Below are 17,442 nucleotides of genomic sequence, written 5' to 3'. Positions count from 1 at the left end.
CTTTCTCATCTTCTTTTTACCTATTTCTCATTCTTTCTGTCGGATCTTGATACAATAAAGAGGATCTTTGTTGGGTTCCCAGGAAGCATTTAGGTTGACGTAGTTGATGGGGAAGGAGGTCCCAAGGAGGCGGGGAGTGAGAGCAGGAGGGTGAGGGGCTCTGGGGCTCTACACGGCCACATGGTCAGCCCAGCTGGGGGCCAGACAGGGCACCCTGGCCATTGTGAGGGGTGCGCCTGGGCGGGGGGGGAGGCAGGAAGCCCCTGGCCCTTCTGCTGCTGCACATGGGCCTTGGAGAGAGCCCCCCGGCAGAGTGAGAAGTGCTGGGGTCAAGGCCAGGCCCGAGGGTGTGGGCAGAGGGGCCTCAGCACCCTGCAGGGAGGGGGGGCCTGGCCAGCTGCAGGGGCTCCTCTCAGCTGGAATCCGACCCTCTGACCTGGAGGAGGGGCAGAGCTACAGGGTCATGGCCATTTTCTTTTTCTTTCCAAGTGGTTTCCAGTTCCCGGGGGAGTCGCCACAGACAGCTCCCCACCCCCCCTAACCCCAGATGCTTTCTCCGTCTTTGTCTTTCCGGGAGGGCACAGTGGCCACAGGGCGCAGCCCACCCCCAAACTCTTCCGTATTCTCCAGTTTATTTGTTCCCTGCAAATAAGGACACCCTCCCGCAGAACCCCAGCATGACATGGAAATCAGGACATCCACGCTGCTCCATGACAACCCACCCCACGTCTCCACAATGTCCGACGTCAGCATGGCCCGCTGTCCCTGTCACTGCGGGTCCGATGGCCTCTTGGGAGCTCTGACTCCTGTGACCTTGACACCTCCAATGACTTCCAGCTGCTTTACAGAGCGCCCCGCGCCTGGGGTTTGGGCGAGATTCCCAGAAATGAGACGCGAGTCCCCACGAGGGTGTGGAGGTGTCACCCGATTGGGCCGAGATCCCCTGGGACCTGTCCGTCACTCTTGATGAGGGTCCTGGGTGCAGGGGCATTTCTGCAGGCAAAGTCTCCTGACCCGTCATCCCTTCTGATTGCCCGGCTGGGATTCTAGCAGGGGACTGTCCCCTTCTCCCAGGTGCTGACTGTGTACACCAACGCGGACTCAGGATTCTGCCTCCACCCGGTGGATTATAATCGGCTCTGGTATGATTTATTTTGATGCTCACGTCATTCCAGATCTGGCCGGTGGCAGCCCCTCTGAGCTGGGTTCTGGGTTCTCTGTGACCTTATCTCATCAGACTTTGAGCATGTCCTTATTTTCTAGAGAGGAAAAAAATTTTATTCCCGCTTATCTTGCCCTTCCTCTGTCCCAGCTTTGAAATCAGCCATTTCCCCAAGGAGCCCTGGTTCCTCTTAGTGGAGATTGGTGTTTAGAAGCCCAGATCTGCATCTTAAGGGTGCTCGTTGCTATGGGGCAGTGGTGCCCCGGCGCCCTCTCAGTGCCACAGACATCTACTTCTATATTTCTTTCCTTATCTATCTGCTCACAGTCACCCCCAGGTATCATGGGGGATAGGTTCCAGGACTCCCCATGGACACCCAAAGCCACCAATACTCACTTCCCTTAGCTAACATGGTACGGGGTCTGCACATAACCTTCACCCCTCTCCCCAGGAGGGGGAAGCCACATCAGATGCAGTCAAGATGAGGTCTAGCTGCAGCCCGACCCCACAGGGTGTTCTGATGCCTCTTCTCGTCCCAGCTCATCATGGGGATGGGGGCGATGGGGGTGGGGGGGGGACCTCTGCACAAGGTGTCCCAGTCAGCAAAGGCAAATTTCCCAAGAAGGTGACTTACTATTTGGGCCATTCACAGAAGCAGCAGAGGACCTAGGAGCCAGAGACCTAATCATCAAAAGGATCCAGGGGACCTGGGTGTGGCACCTCTGCTGCCCAGCTACTTTCTTAACAGGGGTGACGGCCAGCGTCTCATTGGGGGGTTCTTCTTCCTGCAGAGGAGGGTGTAAGCCACCTGGAAACTTCAAGTCTCAAATAATTAGTGAAGAACAAAACTCAAAGAGTCAGAAATATATTCACAAAAAGCAGAGCCCCTGGCAGATCTAGGCCACACGGGCGCTGGCACCGGACAAAGGAAAGATGGGGTGGTGGTTTATTTAAGGGGGAACATCCAAGGCAGGGGTAAGGGCTCAAAGGCGGAGTCTTGCTTCATGGTGTCCTGCAGTGGGCAGGGTGATGGGCATCTTGGCAGGTCCCACCCATCTCAGGTCCAGTGTGGGGTCGCCGGCAGAGCTTGAGGAGGAAGTGCATCCGTATCAGGTGGTCAGTCCCTGTGGGTGCCACGGGGAGTTCCCGGTGCCAGACGTACCCCTCAGGAGGGTGCGATGCCCAACACCATCCACACAGCCCACGGGCAGCTCTCAACCCTTTTCCTTGTTTTGAAGAAAACAAAGGTTGACGTTCTGGGCAGATGACACCACAGGACAAGAAAGTTTCCGATCAATGTTTTAGGCTTTGAAGGCCATGTGGTCCTGTCACGATGACCTAACTGTGTCCTTCTGGCACTCAAGCAAGCCTGGACAACAGGAAAATGAGTGGATGCAGCCATGTTCCTGGAAGGCTTTGTTCACTACAACTGTCAATTTGGCCTCTGGGCCACGGTTGGCAGGTCCCTGGAGACTCTCCTGCCAGGTCAGCAACCTCGACCACTTGGTGCTGGCCAGTGTGTGAACACTCCTCTAAGAAGCCCAATTTGACCTGTTGCAGCCCCTCTCGTGAGTTTTCAAGGCACAAGCTGGGACCCCCAAGACAGAAGCTCAGACTGGTAGCTCAAGTTTTTTGTCCAATTTTGAAACAAACTATGTTAAGTCCAGGGTTTAATCTCTCTATGGAGCCTGAACACATCACTGAAATCTTCAGGAGATGGAAAACATAACTTGGTGGTTTGCAAAGATGACACCATCCCCAGCAAAAGAATGCTCTTGAATCCCTGCCTCACACCATATAAAACAACTGAACTCAGAGTGGGTCAAAGAGTTAATTAAGCACAAGAGCTAAAACTATAAAATTCTTATAAGAAAATGTAGAGGTGAATCTTTGCAAAACTAGGATTAAGCAATGGCTGATTGTAGATATGACACCTAGACCGTGAACAACCAAAGAAAATAATAAATAGAGCTTCATCAAAATTAAAAACTGGTGCATCAAGTAAAAGTGTGATGTTTAATTTTATGTCCACATGGGTACTCTACAGGATCCAGTTATTTAAGAAAAACATTAGTCTAGATATTACTGTGAGGGTGCTTTGTAGATGTGATTAACATCTATAGTCAGTTGATATTAAGTGAGGATTATTTTCAGCATTGTAGGTGGGCCTCCCCCAATCAGTTGAAGACCTTGATGGCAAGATCTGAGGGTTATGGGAGAAAAACAAAAATTCTCTCTCAAGACTATAGCATCAATTCTATCTGAGATTCTAGCCTGCTGGCCTGTCATGAAATTCAGACTTGCCAGTTCCCACAGTTGTGTGAGACAGTTCATTAAAACAGGTCTTTTATGTTTTTTAAAATTGTTTCTATTGCTTCTGTTTTTCTGGGGAATCCTGACGGATTTAGACACTCAAGACAATCCACGGGAAGGAAAAAATATTTGTAAATCGTATACTGATAAGAGTCTACTGTCCAGAATATAAAGAACTCATAATTCGACAGCAAAACATAATAATAATGATAATGATAATGACCTAGCTGGAAAATAGGCAAATGGATTGAACATACATTTCTGCAAAGAAGATATGCAAATAGCGAATGAGTCCGTGAAGACATGTCAACACTAGTCACGAGGGAAATGCAAATCAAAACCATGAGATAACACGGCACATTCACTTGGATGGCTCTGGTTTAGAAAGGGAAAAAAATAAGCCTTGGGATGTGGAGAAATTGAACTCTCATAAAGTGCTAGTGGGAATGTAGTAGCCACTCAGCACCTAGTTAGAAGTTCACCGGAAAGTGGAACAGATCTGCCGTGGGACCTGGCAATTCCACGGTAGAGGTGGACACTGGAGTATTTAACCAAGAGAGCGGAAAACACATTCACCCAAAAACTGTGCAAAATATCTCCAGCAGCGTTATTCACGAGAGCCTAAAAGGGTCAACTGACCAGATGTCCATCAACAACAAGTGTGTGAGCAAAACGTGGAGTAGACACCTGGAGGAATGAAGTACTAATTTAGTCAGCTCTTTGGCTGCTGTGACTAAAAGACCGACCAGCACGACTGTAGGGGAGAAGTTTATTTGAGGGCTCAAGGTTTCAGAGGTCTTGGTCCATAGAAGGCCGGCTCCTTTCCTGGGGCTCCGGGTGAGGCTGAACGTGATGGTGGAAGAGTGTGGCAGAAGGAAGCAGCTCACGTGACGATCAGGAAGCAGAGAGAGACCTCCACTCCCCAGAAACAAAATACACGCCCCGTAGCCGCGTCCCCCATGAATGACTTCCCCCAGCCACACCCGCTGCCTCCAGTTACCACGGGGCTCATCCCATCAGGGATTCATTCGCTGATTATGTTAAGGCCATGACCCCATCACTTCTCCTCCAAATCTTCTCACATTGCTTCACACGGGAGTTTTGGGGGGGAAACTCACCTCCCATCCAAACCATACCCAGTACCTGTCCACAGTACCGCACGGATAACCCTGGGGAACACTGGGCTAAATGAGGACAGTCAGGCACCAAGCCATACGCCGTGCGATTCCAGTGCCGACCAATGTCCGGAATAGGCACACCCTTAGACACAGAAGGAGGTCAGCGGTTGCCAGGGGTTGGGGACATGGAGGAGAAAGGGAGTGAGTGACTGCTCATGGTTTCTTTCAGGGCTGTTGAAAATGTCCTGGCATTAAACTGTGTGACAGTGCCCCAATCCTGTGACCACACCAAGCCCGTGCATTTAAAACAGCAAATTCCATGAGATAGGAAGACCTCGATATTTGGAGACTGGAACGGCAGACGGACAATATTAACTGCCCGCCCCAATATCTGCTCCTAGGATGGGGCATGGCGTTTGGAACCCAGGAAGCCGTCTTGGGTGGTGATGGGTGTCAGCCAGACAGAGGGAGCCCAGGCCCCATGATTATGAGCTGCCTGCCTTAGGCCTCTTTTACATTGGGAAGAAATAAACGTCTTTTCATTGAAGAAGAAAAAAGGTAACCCCTTGTTTTGCTCATGCCTCTCGGCTTCCTCCTGCAACGGCTCGGCTGTTCTTGTCAGTGTCGACGGTGGCGGCTTGAAGCCCACGGACTGGAGTCTCAGGATACTTGTTCACTCTCAACTCTGGAAGATGATGGTGGCCATTGGCTGGCAGATAGGACACCTAGCTGTCCATGGGACTGGGCTTCCTGCCATCCCAGAACTCAAGGGGCGTCCTAAATAGGAGACACAGAGGCTCCCCAGGTAGGTGTGACACCTTTTATGACCTAGCCTCAGGGTCGAGGAAGGTGGGGTTGCTGAAGAGATGATCACCATTAGAGACAAACCAAGTACTTTGCACAGGCACCATGGGAAAGATGCCTGATGGCATCTCAGGAATCAGCAAGACCCCAGCCACTGCAGGATCAAAGCGTAAACTCATTTGAAAGGCTGCTTTGAGGGAAAAAAAAATTAAAATTGTGAAAGGATAAAAACGTTATGCCACACCAACACTAATCAAAAGAAAATTGGAATGACCATATTAATGTCAGTCAAAGCAGATTCCAAACCAAAGAACATAATAAAGGGCTCAATTTATTACAGCATTCTAAGGTTTCCCAGTCTGCATCCCCAAACTTTTCTAAACTCCTCTCACAAACCAGTTCAAAGGCCTCTGAATCACGTAGTCAGGTTAATTACAGCATGTGCCCACTTCTTGGTACCAGTTTCTGCTGTGCCCCAAGTGCCTGATGAGAACAACTTGCAGAAGAAAAAGTTTATTTTTGACTCACAGTTTCAGAGGCCTCAGCCCATGGTCAGCCGTCTCCATTTCTTTGGGCCTGAAGTGAGGCAGAACAGCGTGGTGTGGGGTGTGGAGAGGAGGGCTGCTCAGCTCCTGTCAGCCAGAAAAGCAAAGAGAGTTCGTGCTTCTACTTTTTTTTTTTTAAAAGAGAGAGTGAGAGAGAATTTTTTTAATATTTATTTTTTAGTTTTCGGCGGACACAACATCTTTGTTTGTATGTGGTGCTGAGGATCGAACCTGGGCCACACGCATGCCAGGCGAGCGCGCTACCGCTTGAGCCACATCCCCAGGCCCTCGTGCTTCTACTTTTTAATGCATGCATTTATATTTAAACTAAGTTTCTTGCAGACAACATTTAATTGGGTCTTGTGCTCTTTTTTTATTCAAGATAACAACATCTGACTTTTCTTCTTTGGGGGTACCAGGGATTGAACTGAGGGACACTCGACCACTGAGCCACTCCCCCAGCCCTATTTTGCATTTTATTTAGAGACAGGGTCTCACTGAGTTGCTTAGCGCTTTGCTTTTGCTGAGGCTGGCTTTGAACTCGGGATCCTCCTGCCTCAGCCTCCAGAGTCACGGGATTACAAGCAAATGCCAGCAAACCAGCCCCAATAACTGACTTTTAATTTGCATCTTTAGGCCATTTGCATTTAATATAATTATCAATGTGGCTGGCTTTAAATATATCATCTTGTTATTTATTTTCCACTGATTTCATCTGGTATTTTTCCTTATATCTTCTCCTTCTTCCTCTTTTTTGCATTAATCCCTTTTTATGGTTTTCTTTTACCCCATTATTGACTTGCTAGCTATATATCTGGGTGTGGGGGTTCTTTGTTTCTTTCTTTTTGTGGTTGCTCTAGAGTTTATGATACATGTCTTTAATTTGTTACCATCAAGAAATGCTATTCCACTTCATATATTAAGTTCAAACCATAAACACTCTTTTATTCCTCTCTCCCACTTTCTGCATTAGAATGCTCATAATTTTACTTCTGTAGATGTTTCAAATCATTATTGTTATTTCCTTTAAACAGCCAAATATATTTTAGAATTATGGAAATAGATTTCTATACATATCCACAGATTTACCATTCCTGGCACTTTTTATTACTTGGTGTCTATCTCTATACGTGTCTGATTTTATCTTCCTGATGCCAAAGAACTGGTCTCTGGTTCAAGTCTCAGGGTGATTAATTCCCTCAGCTTTAATGCATCTGAAAAAGATCTTATTTTGCCTTAATGCCTTGAAAAATATTCAGGAATTATAAATTGACTGATTTTTTTAAGAATTCAGCCTCTAAAGGTGTCACTTCATTGTCTTGTGAAAACTCGGCTTTTCCTCTCATCTTCCTTCTTTGGTCACGATGTGTCCTCTTCTCCGACTGTTCTGACGTGTTCTCTTGATCATGCTCTTGAGTGACGGTATCACCATGAGGCAGGGCTTGGGTTCTTTTGTTTTATTCTTCCTGGGAGGTTTATTGAACTTCTTGGATCTGTGGGTTTGTGGTTCTCATCAAATTTGAATGTGTTTTAGTTCCTAGTTCTTCAGTCTCTCACCATCTCCTGTCCCTCCTCCGGAGTCTCCAGTTACACGTATGTCAGACGCTTGATATTGTCCGTCTGTCACTAATGCTGTTTAATTTTTCCCTTGCCTTTGTCTCTGTGCACTTTGTTCTAATAGTTTCTATCACTCTATTTTCAGATCCACTGATGGTTCTTTCCTTGGGCATCTAATGCACTTTTCATTTCATGCAGTGTGGTTTTTTTGTTTTGTGTCTGAGCCTCTCCTCACTTGCTTCCCTCCTCCCAGGCAGTGGCCCGAGCTGCCCATCTCCAATGTCTGAAAACCACTGCTTCCGACACTCGGTCTGACTCTTATTTAAGGTGGGAGGACAAATCTGGTCCCCATTTCTCCATTATGGCCAGAAACAGAATTCAGACACATTCTTACCACCGCAGTGAGCTACTTAAGTTCACAGATGAAAACCAAAGAATCCCATCAGGCAGAGTAGTGACCACAGACAGACGGCCGCGAGGTGAGCTCGGTTTACCGCACGGCTTTAGGTTTGCCAGGGAGATCTCCAAATATCCCCCCGGGGCCGGTCTCTCCATCTCCATGTTGGGAACAGTAGACTGGGGGAGGCCTGATTCCCACAGGAACTGTCCTTGCATGTCCATCGGACCACGTTACTGGAAACTGGACCTGCTGCTCCTGCAGCACCCTGAGGTGCTGTCCTGGCCTCCATGAGTGTCCCTTGAGATCTGATAAACCTGTGGCCCAGCCACACCAATGTCCCCCCAGCTCTCCTGCTGAAAGCCACCAGTCCTGTGTGAGCAGTCTCCCTGCAGGGTTCCTTGACACTACTTTTTACTGCTGCCCAGAAGGAAAACAGCATGTGTTTCCTTGTCACTAAAACAGGAGGGGAGGGAGGGGGGGAGGTCAGACCTCCCGCCAGGGATGCCACAGTCAGACCAGCTGACCCAGCCCAGGGGGGCTTGTCCCCTGCCGTTACCTGGAGTTGAGCCAGGCTTTGATCCTTGCCCTAAAACCCAGACAGAAAACAGATCAGAAGTTAAATGTCAACAAGAAGAGGCCGATGTGGGCCTCCAGCCTTAAATACTTAACCCCAGAAAGACAGCACAGCAGGGGCTCAGGAGGGGGGACACCTGGGATTCCAATCTCGGCTTCCCGACTCACCAGCTTTGGGACTTCAGACAAGTTATCTCTGTCCCTGAGCCTCAGAGATGGACCTTGGGCATACTTGGAGGTGACCTTAGCCCTCCTCCCGAGATTGTTGTGAGGTTAAGTGAGATAGGTCATCTGAAGAACTTCCCACAGGGCCCGGCATGTGAGCAGACTCCGTGCACATCTGCTGCTGTGAGGAGGGGCCTGTCCCCCCTGGCCACCAGGCTGCAAGTCTCAGCACTAATATACAGGAGAGGGCCCAGGTTTGGGCCGGGCCTGGCCGGGACCTTCTGCCATCAGCCTGACTCAGCCCGGTTTGTATAACCAGAGAGGCTTCTCTGCACCTAGCTAGGAAGGGGTTTCTAGTAGCTTCCCGACCACGACCACATCTCTCTGGATGGAGGGAGGAGAGCCAATGTGGCCGACCAACTTCTCAGCCATTCTTTCTTCTGCAGATGGATTTCACCAGCAGCCCTGGGAGGAACACTGTGTCTGAAGTGACTTCTACAAAGTGTAGCCGCTGGGACACTGGCCAAATTTTCTGGGCCAGAAATGAAAAAGAAATACTTTTCTCTGTTGCAGCCAATCTGCCTTCTGGTCCTAAGTAGATCATCAGGGGCACTCCAGGATGCCACATACCTTGGTTTGAAGGAGTCCTGGCCACAATTCCAAATCTCTGCCTCAGTCTTGTTAGCATGACTGTCTGTGTGGATGAGGACGTATCTTAGGGTGCAGAGATGACCATCTCCATGACAGCTGCCCCCCCCAATAGCCTGATAAGCAACGTGAAGGCAGGTGACGTGGGAGATTGGTGTTGAAATTCCTGGAAAAAAGTAGAATGTTTGCCATCAGTCTCTCCTTGTGGCCTTGGTCACATTAAAAATAAGGAAGAGTTTGGAAAACTGAAGACAGAAGAGGGTTCACCCTCCCGTTAGCTGGGCCATGTCAGGAGTGGTCAAGGCTGCTTTGCAGGGAAGTCATCTCTGCCCTTTCTTGGGGCAGCCGCTCACACGGGGGGACTGGGGCTGCATTCGTCTTGTGACCAAGTCGTGGGCAGGCTTGATGAACATGAGGCTCCTCTGCTCAGAGGGAGTAGGATCGGGGCCCTAGGAATGCCATCCCCCATCTCTGGATGTGTTGGGCAGTGCTTTCCCCTCTGAAAAGGCCACGCGCCTCCCCAAGTTTGTCGAGAACTTAGCAAGTGAGGCCCCCCTTGGATTCACAGTGCCCCATTCCCATTCCACCTGAGCTCCGAGCTCAGAGTTCAGCTTAAACCTTGGGTTAGTGAACTTAGCAGCCACTGTCCTCAGTGCAGATCACCCAGCCTCCTCCTGCCTGTGGCCCATGCCATGGGGCAGGAATGGTCCAAGTTCAATTCTGTATGCACGGCCTAAGAGCTCCCAGCTGTGCGTGTGTGTGTGCGCGTGTGCATGCGTGAGCATGTGTGTGTACGGACGGGTACATGTGTGAGTGTGCGTGCATGCCTGTGTAGAGGGCAAGAGATGGGGATAACAAATAGAACACAGTACCTCACCCTGGAGACCATCCACCAGGTTCCTTTAAGATGTCACTAAGGCTGAGGCCGCCAATGAACTGACCCCAGATTCCTGTCACACTGCTGGTGTCCCTGGAGGGCTTCAAGCCTGGAGGAAAGAGGGCACAGGCTTGGGGGCCAGTGGAGATGTCACCCACACCTTCCCACTGTCGTGGGTCACCAGGGTGACCAACCCTCACCCCTGCAGGCCCTGGAAGGTCAGTTCTCATGAAAGGTGTTATCCAGAGAGCCAGGCCCAGCCAAGCGGACCTAATTAGCTGTATTTGTGGTCCTTGAGGTTTGGCAATTGGGGACGGGGTGGGAGAGAGCTGGGGAGGGGGCTTCCTCTTCTAAAGCCTCGGAACAAAGAGAGCAATCTGGACGGCTTCCAGCTAATGAGAGCAACTTTCCAAGTAGCGCCCTAATTGGCGCCTGCTTCGCTGGTGGAAGACAGGGCCTGGCCGCCCCTCGGCCCCAGCAGTGGACATTCAGGATGTTGGCAGCCCCAGGTGCCCACCCTACCGTTGGCACTATTCCAATGCCAAGAGGTACCCCCCTCCAAAAAAAAAAAACTGCCACGGGCGTTTAAAATACAGCTTGATAATACTGTTGGCATCCCAAATGGCCCAGAGCCCCGTAAGAGTCGTTAGTTCTCAGGTTGATAAGAAAGAAGAGGCAGCAAGCATGTTTTCTAATTTTCCAACAAGCCAAGTTTACTTCCTTAAATTAAAAAAAAAATTTAATGAGCACACACCATTTGTACATATTTATAGGATACGGCAGGATAATTGGATGCATGTAGACGATGCGTAATGACCAAAGCAGGGTAATTGGTCTCTCCATCTCCTCGAACATTGATCATTTGTCTGTGTTGGGAACTTTGGACTCTCCTAGTTATTTTGAAATATATCATAAATCATAGGCTACCGTTCCCCTGCTGGGCTCTGGAACGGAGGTGGCCTTCCTCCCCTCCACTGTACCCCGGGGCCTGTTATCTAACTGTCCCCATGTCCCCTCACCCTTCCTCCTGGACCCTGGCGACCTCTATTCTACATTCTTCTTCTCCAAAACAAAAAATCAGGAGCGTTTCAAGAATCTGCACATCATCCTCGTGGCGGGGCCGTGCTAATCTCTGTATCGTTCCAGTTTTAGGGCATGTGACAAAACCAGCACACAAGTTTACTTCCGTAGGATCTTAAGCAAGTGGATCGACCTTGGACTACCCGTGGTTTCCCCAACTGTGACAGAGGGGTGACAGTCAGACACAACCTGAAAGGCTGTTGTGAAAATCAATGCCAAGGACATAGTTTGGTAAATGTTCAAGACATGGCGTGCGGTGATGGTGACGATGACAATGGTGATGGTGACGATGACAATGGTGATGGTGACGATGATGGCAACGGTAACACTGCTGCTGCTCCTGGTGACGATGTGGGAGATGCTGGTGATGACAAGTCATTGGCCCTCCATGGTCTTGTTTCCCAGGTGGGGGGCACTCAACAGCGTGATAGAAAGAGGAACTGCTGGTGGCTGAGCTCATGAACGGTCCTCAGCGCACGACGAGGCACAATGATGACAGTGACCCTACGCAGAGTGGAGCTGATCGTTTCCAAAGGGCTTGTGCGTGTGCCGTGTCACCTGCTCTGTTCCGTGGCTCTGTGAGCAGGTTCTGATGACCTTCCATTTACAGAGGAAAACACCTGGGGCCCCGGAGCTTAAGAGCCTGTGAAGGTCACCCCAGTGGTAAGTAAAATAGCCAAACTGACCCCTGAGTCCCCAAATCTGACGTCTTCCCTGAGGCACAAATGTTGCCTTCCAGGCACCTCAGGGGTAGGAGAGAAGCTCAGGGCACTGACCGGCGGGTCCAGAACCTGGAGTTCATATAGGGGAGCTCTGGGGCTGGAGACCCGAGACAGAAGGGGCGTGGCCTCGGTGGTCAATGGCACCTCACACCCAGGGCACCAGCCCTCAGGAGAGGCGGGAAGGGGCCCAGACACAGGGTGCCGAGGAAGAAGGTGGCACCTGCAGGGTGTTCTTCACAGAGGAGAGAAACGCTTCCTGGCTGTCTCAGGTGACTCCCACAGTGGGCTTCCTGTCACCCGTCCTGGGCTGAAGGTCAGCTGGCATGTCCTCTCCCCAGAGAGTCATCAGCAAAGCCATCAGGCGTGGCGTGAGCCGGCACTTCCCACACAGGAATCGATGTGTGCAGCTCTGGAGGGACCATCCTGGGGATCGCAGCCAGTGCACCCCACACTGCTCTCTCAAAGGCTGACGGGTCCGGTCCGTCTCTCAGCTCTGACGACCAGGTGGGTGGCCGTGGAGGAGTGGATGCGGGACTCCGGCTGGAAGGCAGAATACGCCATTGCTGCCCATTCCACAGCTCGGGCCCTTCCCAGGCCTCTCTCTCCAGCCAGAATGGAAAGGGGCGGTGGGGACAGGGCGCCAGCTTCCTCCCGGGCTGTCAGGACGCGGACTTGGCAATGGCCCCTGTGCTGGCGGGGCGCTCCTGGTGCCTTGGTCTCCAAAGCTCCTCTCCACGGGCCAGGTCCCTGGGAGCAACGCTCAAAGCTCAATCAGGAGGGGACGAGGAGGAACTGCCCCCTGCGGGCCAGGGCTCTGAGACTCGGGCCTGTGGTCTCTGCTGGGCACACGGAGCTGTGGATGCCTCCTCCGGGCCACCAGAATCCAGGCTTCCCTCTGGGTCTCTGAGCAGAGCTACTTTTGCCATCTCCTCTCATCAAAGCAAACCCAGACCTCCGACCCGAGTTCCCACGAGGGAAGCCTCCGTGGTCCACCAAACAACGTTCAGTCCTGGGCAGAGACCCCACCCTGGGCTGCGACCCCTTCCCTCACACGTCTGCCCTCCAGGCTCCTCCATGTGACCTCTGTCCCCAGGGGATAGTTGGGAGTCCTTACATGGCTGCCCAGGGTTCCCAAGAGCACAAAGCAGAATGTCCTGGTCTCCGTTTCTGCTGCATCCTGTTGGCTACAGTGAGTCGTGCGCGGCCCCAATCAACACGATGCGATTACAGGAGGTCAGGAACACAGGGAAGGGGTCATGGCGCCCTCTTTGAAGACCACCCATGAGCCAAGCAAGTGTAAGAGCTCCCAGCTGCTTGAGTCGGCACACCGAATCCCGATACCGTGGTGAGTTTCCCCTTCAATTAACTCGGGATTGATTAGAAATGTGATTTGAAATCATGCTTCTCCCTCCCTGGTCTAACACCCTCGGGGCCCATGCCCCCACTTCCTCATTTTCTGACAACGTCAATTAACAGAATATTCTCGGGTGCCTACGATGCTCGAATCTGTCTTCCACCACCATGTGCTGGGATGGTCCAGAGGAAGCACGGTATCCCCTTGCGAGGCAAGGGTCATTCCAAGATGTCCCAACAAGACAGGATTCACGGGTGGGGACTCGGTAACCAGGGATCGCTTCTGTCCGTAAAAGTGGCCAAAAAACAGTTTCGGCTCAGGGCCCCTCTCCTAGCGCACCGCCTGGCTCTCTAAGAGACTTACTGGGGTGAGAACGCAGCTGCATTGGGGTTCAGCAACCTCGGGGTTACGAAGCAGCGCGTCTGCAGTTTTGCTTCCTGTGGCTGACCCAGATGCGAAGTCATGTCCGAGGCAGCCACAGATGTTCTTATAAAGCTGGGGTCCTGGTTTTTCCTTGAAACTCAGCAGTGTGGTTAGAAGTGGTTGATGTGCCCCGCGAGGCCTGTCCTCCCCATTCCTGCTTGAACGGGTCAGCACAGCAGTCCGCTGGCCCGCCACCATGTGCCCTTAATGGACAAGTGACTCGAGGCCCTTCCCTTCCTGCCAACGGGATCGCGGTCGCCTTCAGGTCCAATCAGATCAAATAACCGACCCCAGATTTCCATTTCCCTGAGATCTGGAGTCTACACCTATGAGGATTCCATGGCGGATATCGGAAACCTCGCTCGCACCAATTGAGGCGGAGGGGGAGCTTTCCTCAGGTCTTCGGAGCCTTCCGAGTGTCGGGAGGACAGGAGCAGCGGGCGCCGCGCTGAGTCCAAGGGGGGACCTCCCGTCTCCAGCATCCCCCGTCTCCCCTCCACGGTTGCCAAGGAAACCAGTGAGTCGGGAAGCCCCATCACCACACCGTCTCTTCCCAGCCCGTGCCACTGGAGGGGGGCCTGTGCCCTGCCTCTCTCTGTCTGTCTGTCTGTCTCTCTCTCTCTCTTTAAAGCGGTTCCAATCCAAGTCTTGCACAGGAGACTCTGACGGGCGGAACCCAAATCACATCTGAAAACCCTCTGCCAGGAAGTCTGGGAAGCCAGCCTTGTTCTTGCAGCCTCCCAGGGAGCATGAGCCAGCTTTTGTCACCGTGACAAAAAATACCCGATGAAACGACTTAAAGGAGGACCAGCCTGTTGGGCTCTGGTTTGGGAGGGTTCAGTTCCAGAGTCGGTCGGGGACGAGGCAGGATGCCCGAGGTGGGAGGGCTGGAGGGGGAAAGCCGCTCCGCTCAGGGCATCGGGGAGGAGAGAGGGAACAGGAAGGGACTGGGGACACGATACAGCCCCCAAGGGCACGTTGCCAGTGACCTACTTCCTCCAGCCACGATCCCCCCCTGCCTACAGCTCCCCCCCCCAGAGTCCGCTCAGTTATCCGTGGGTTGAGGAGGTCAGAGCCTCACAATCCAGTCGCGTCCCCCAGTCCCGCCTCGGAACACCGCTGCGGTGGGGACCAGGCCTGCCACACGTGCGTCCTTCTTCCCCTGCAAACACCTTGCCCAGGAAGGCTCCCTGGCATGGCTGTGAGCCAGCAGGTCCAGCGTCGCCCGCGTGGCTGGTTTCTTCAGATCTGAACGATTCTTCTCTTGAAAGCCTCACTCAGAAACGCGCTTTCAACTCATTGAAGGGACTTTTATCTGTATCCCATTTGGTTCCACCAAGGACTTGTGAAGGGTCCGCTGGGGACGGGGCCGCTCTTCAGGATAGCAGAGATGGCCCACAGCTGGTCGCCGGGAGCTCACAGCCTAGAAAGGGGGACACGTCAGTAGGAGATGATCCGGAGACACAGCTGTTAGATCAGATCTGAAACGTCCCCTTAGGGGCCCGGGAATCACAGACTTGGTCCCCCGCTCAGTGCTACTGGGAGGTGGCACTTGGAAAGGGAAGCCCGGAGGACGGAGGTCACGTCACCGGCCCTTGAAGGGGATGTGGCCCCTGCTCTCTTCCTCTCTCCCTTCCCGGTATCAGGAGGTGAGCCGTTCCCGCCTCCACGGGCCACACCATGATGTACAGCCTTTGAGCCAAAATAAAATCTTCCTCCTTTTAAGGTGTTTATCTCAGGCATTGGATCCCGGTACAGAGGACTACCGGGCAGTCCTGGAGTCTTGCAGGGGGGAGGTCGGCTCCACATCTTGGGGGGCAGGACCTGCTACCTGTTCTCTTTCTCTATCCGTCAGACTTAAATGTCGCCAGGCTTCTCTCCTGCTGGACAGGCAGGGGTACAGTCTTCACCGTTACCGAGACTTCCCCGATTATCCTCAAGGGTCCCAGGATCGTAACACCCCAGAACACCAGGGCAAGTGACCAGCGATGGCCTCCCGTCCACGCCCACACCATCCTCAAAGTCAGGCGGCTGCACTGTTTCTGCCGAACCTGGGCACGGTGGCCTTGATGGAGCAAGGAAGCCTCATGCTCCACGCGGGCAGACAACAGGCCTCCCACCTTGCTGGGGTGGCCACAAGAGCCTGGGGTCGGGCCCTCAGCATGTGAGGCTCCAGTGGCCCCTTGCTGTTCCCAGCCTCGAGGGGAGTTCTCCAGACGTCCCTCTATTTGGTCACCTCTTCCCTCTTGTCTGTCCCCTTTCCCTCGATAACGTACCCATAATGGACATCCTTCTAACACCTAACTTGTTTTTTGAGGTCAGAATAACCCTGCTGTCAAAACTGGACAAGAACAATAAAAGATCGGGCATTTTAAATGAATCTCCCATTTACCACCCAACACGCAAACGTTCCAAAAATACTAGCAAGTTGAATGTGGCGATATATTTAAAATGACCATTTTTATCGTGACTGAGTGCTTTCTACCCCGGGAATGGAAAGGCAATACTGATTTCATCAAGGATGTACTAGGTGCCAGGCGCTGTTCTAAATTCTTTTCTCACTTAGAATCAGTGAAGATAAACTCTTATATTCCCTGTTTGGAAACACACAGGAGTCAGGTAACTTGTCCTAGGAACTCAGCTAGGTACTTCAATATTAGAAAATCTATTAAGTCATTTATCACAGAAACCGCTTAAGCAAAAACAATCATTTTCTCATCCCAATAGAGGCAAAAAAAATCATTTGAAAAAGAAAATCCAAAAGTCATTCATGACTCGAAAAAAAAAATTGTTCTGATTTTCAATAAACCACTCCTCCATAGAGCAATGAGGACCCTGGCAAAAACTATCAAAATCAGCTCTTTCTGAATTCTGTAAATTAACTGAGAGCGAGTAACAATCTGAAGATCATTTATTCAAGGAAAACAGCTGAATCTTGGTAAGATCAGTGACCCTCGTAGCATTTTAATTTTCCCTGTTTTCGTTCTTTTCTCTCCAGCTCTGTGCTATCTTTGAAAACCAACAGGCTGTCTACCCAGGAGCTGAGAAAGCCAGCAGCCTATCAGTCCCTGGGGTCACAGATTAGGTTGGGAACACCTCAAACAGCCCCATCTCCAGAGAGGTATCACTATGTTATCTGTCGGGCAGCTCTCAGGAAAGGCCCTACTTGCAAGACTTATTATTTGAACCGACTCAGCATTTGCTCATTGGGGGGGAAAAAAAAAAAGCCCCGTACAAGAGAATCTTTTAAAGATAACCACAACAACAATTGCAATGATTATACTGCACAGGCCAATTGGAGCAAATGAGACGGTTCAAAAGTTAAAAAAGAAAAAATCTGGGAAATGAGATGTCCAAATGGGATTTTGGCAGCCTCCAGCATGACTAAGAACTTAGCAGGTGCACAGAGAAGATCGGGGAAGGTCTAATCATGCACCTCTGGATGACCTGAGACCTTGCCCAAGCTGGACGTGAAGGACAAAACAGTCATGCATTACAGGTCACGCAGAGCCCCTTGGGAAAAGGTAGAAGACTTATTGGTTCAAGGCAATAAGAAATTCTCTGTGTAATCCTTACCTGATCACTAGGCTAAACAAGCAGAGAGCTTAGTGACCTCACGGGACAGAAACATAGGCTTTAGATAATTCAGAAAAGTCATAAAACTAGCAATGGGAGAGACAGCATTTAGAACAAACACTGAA

General features: G+C 51.3%; 1 long non-coding RNA gene and 1 pseudogene across 1 annotated transcript; one reads left to right on the top strand and one right to left on the bottom strand.

Moving 5' to 3' along the window:
• The first annotated feature begins 1,697 nt into the window (after positions 1-1,697).
• On the top strand, positions 1,698-15,466 carry LOC131423155 (uncharacterized). Its single transcript, XR_006857111.2, has 2 exons — positions 1,698-11,905; positions 12,303-15,466. It is a non-coding gene; the product is annotated as an uncharacterized LOC131423155 (long non-coding RNA).
• Positions 11,235-11,335, bottom strand: LOC124075436 (U6 spliceosomal RNA; annotated as a pseudogene).
• Positions 15,467-17,442: the final 1,976 nt, after the last annotated feature.

This window comes from Marmota monax, unplaced genomic scaffold (assembly GCF_021218885.2).
Source record: "Marmota monax isolate L192 unplaced genomic scaffold, Marmota_monax_Labrador192_F-V1.1 WCK01_AAM20220418_F8-fsc00008, whole genome shotgun sequence".
Classification (NCBI taxonomy): Eukaryota; Metazoa; Chordata; class Mammalia; order Rodentia; family Sciuridae; genus Marmota; species Marmota monax.
Note: the sequence above shows the minus strand (reverse complement) of the source record. Positions and strands in the feature narration are given on the sequence as shown.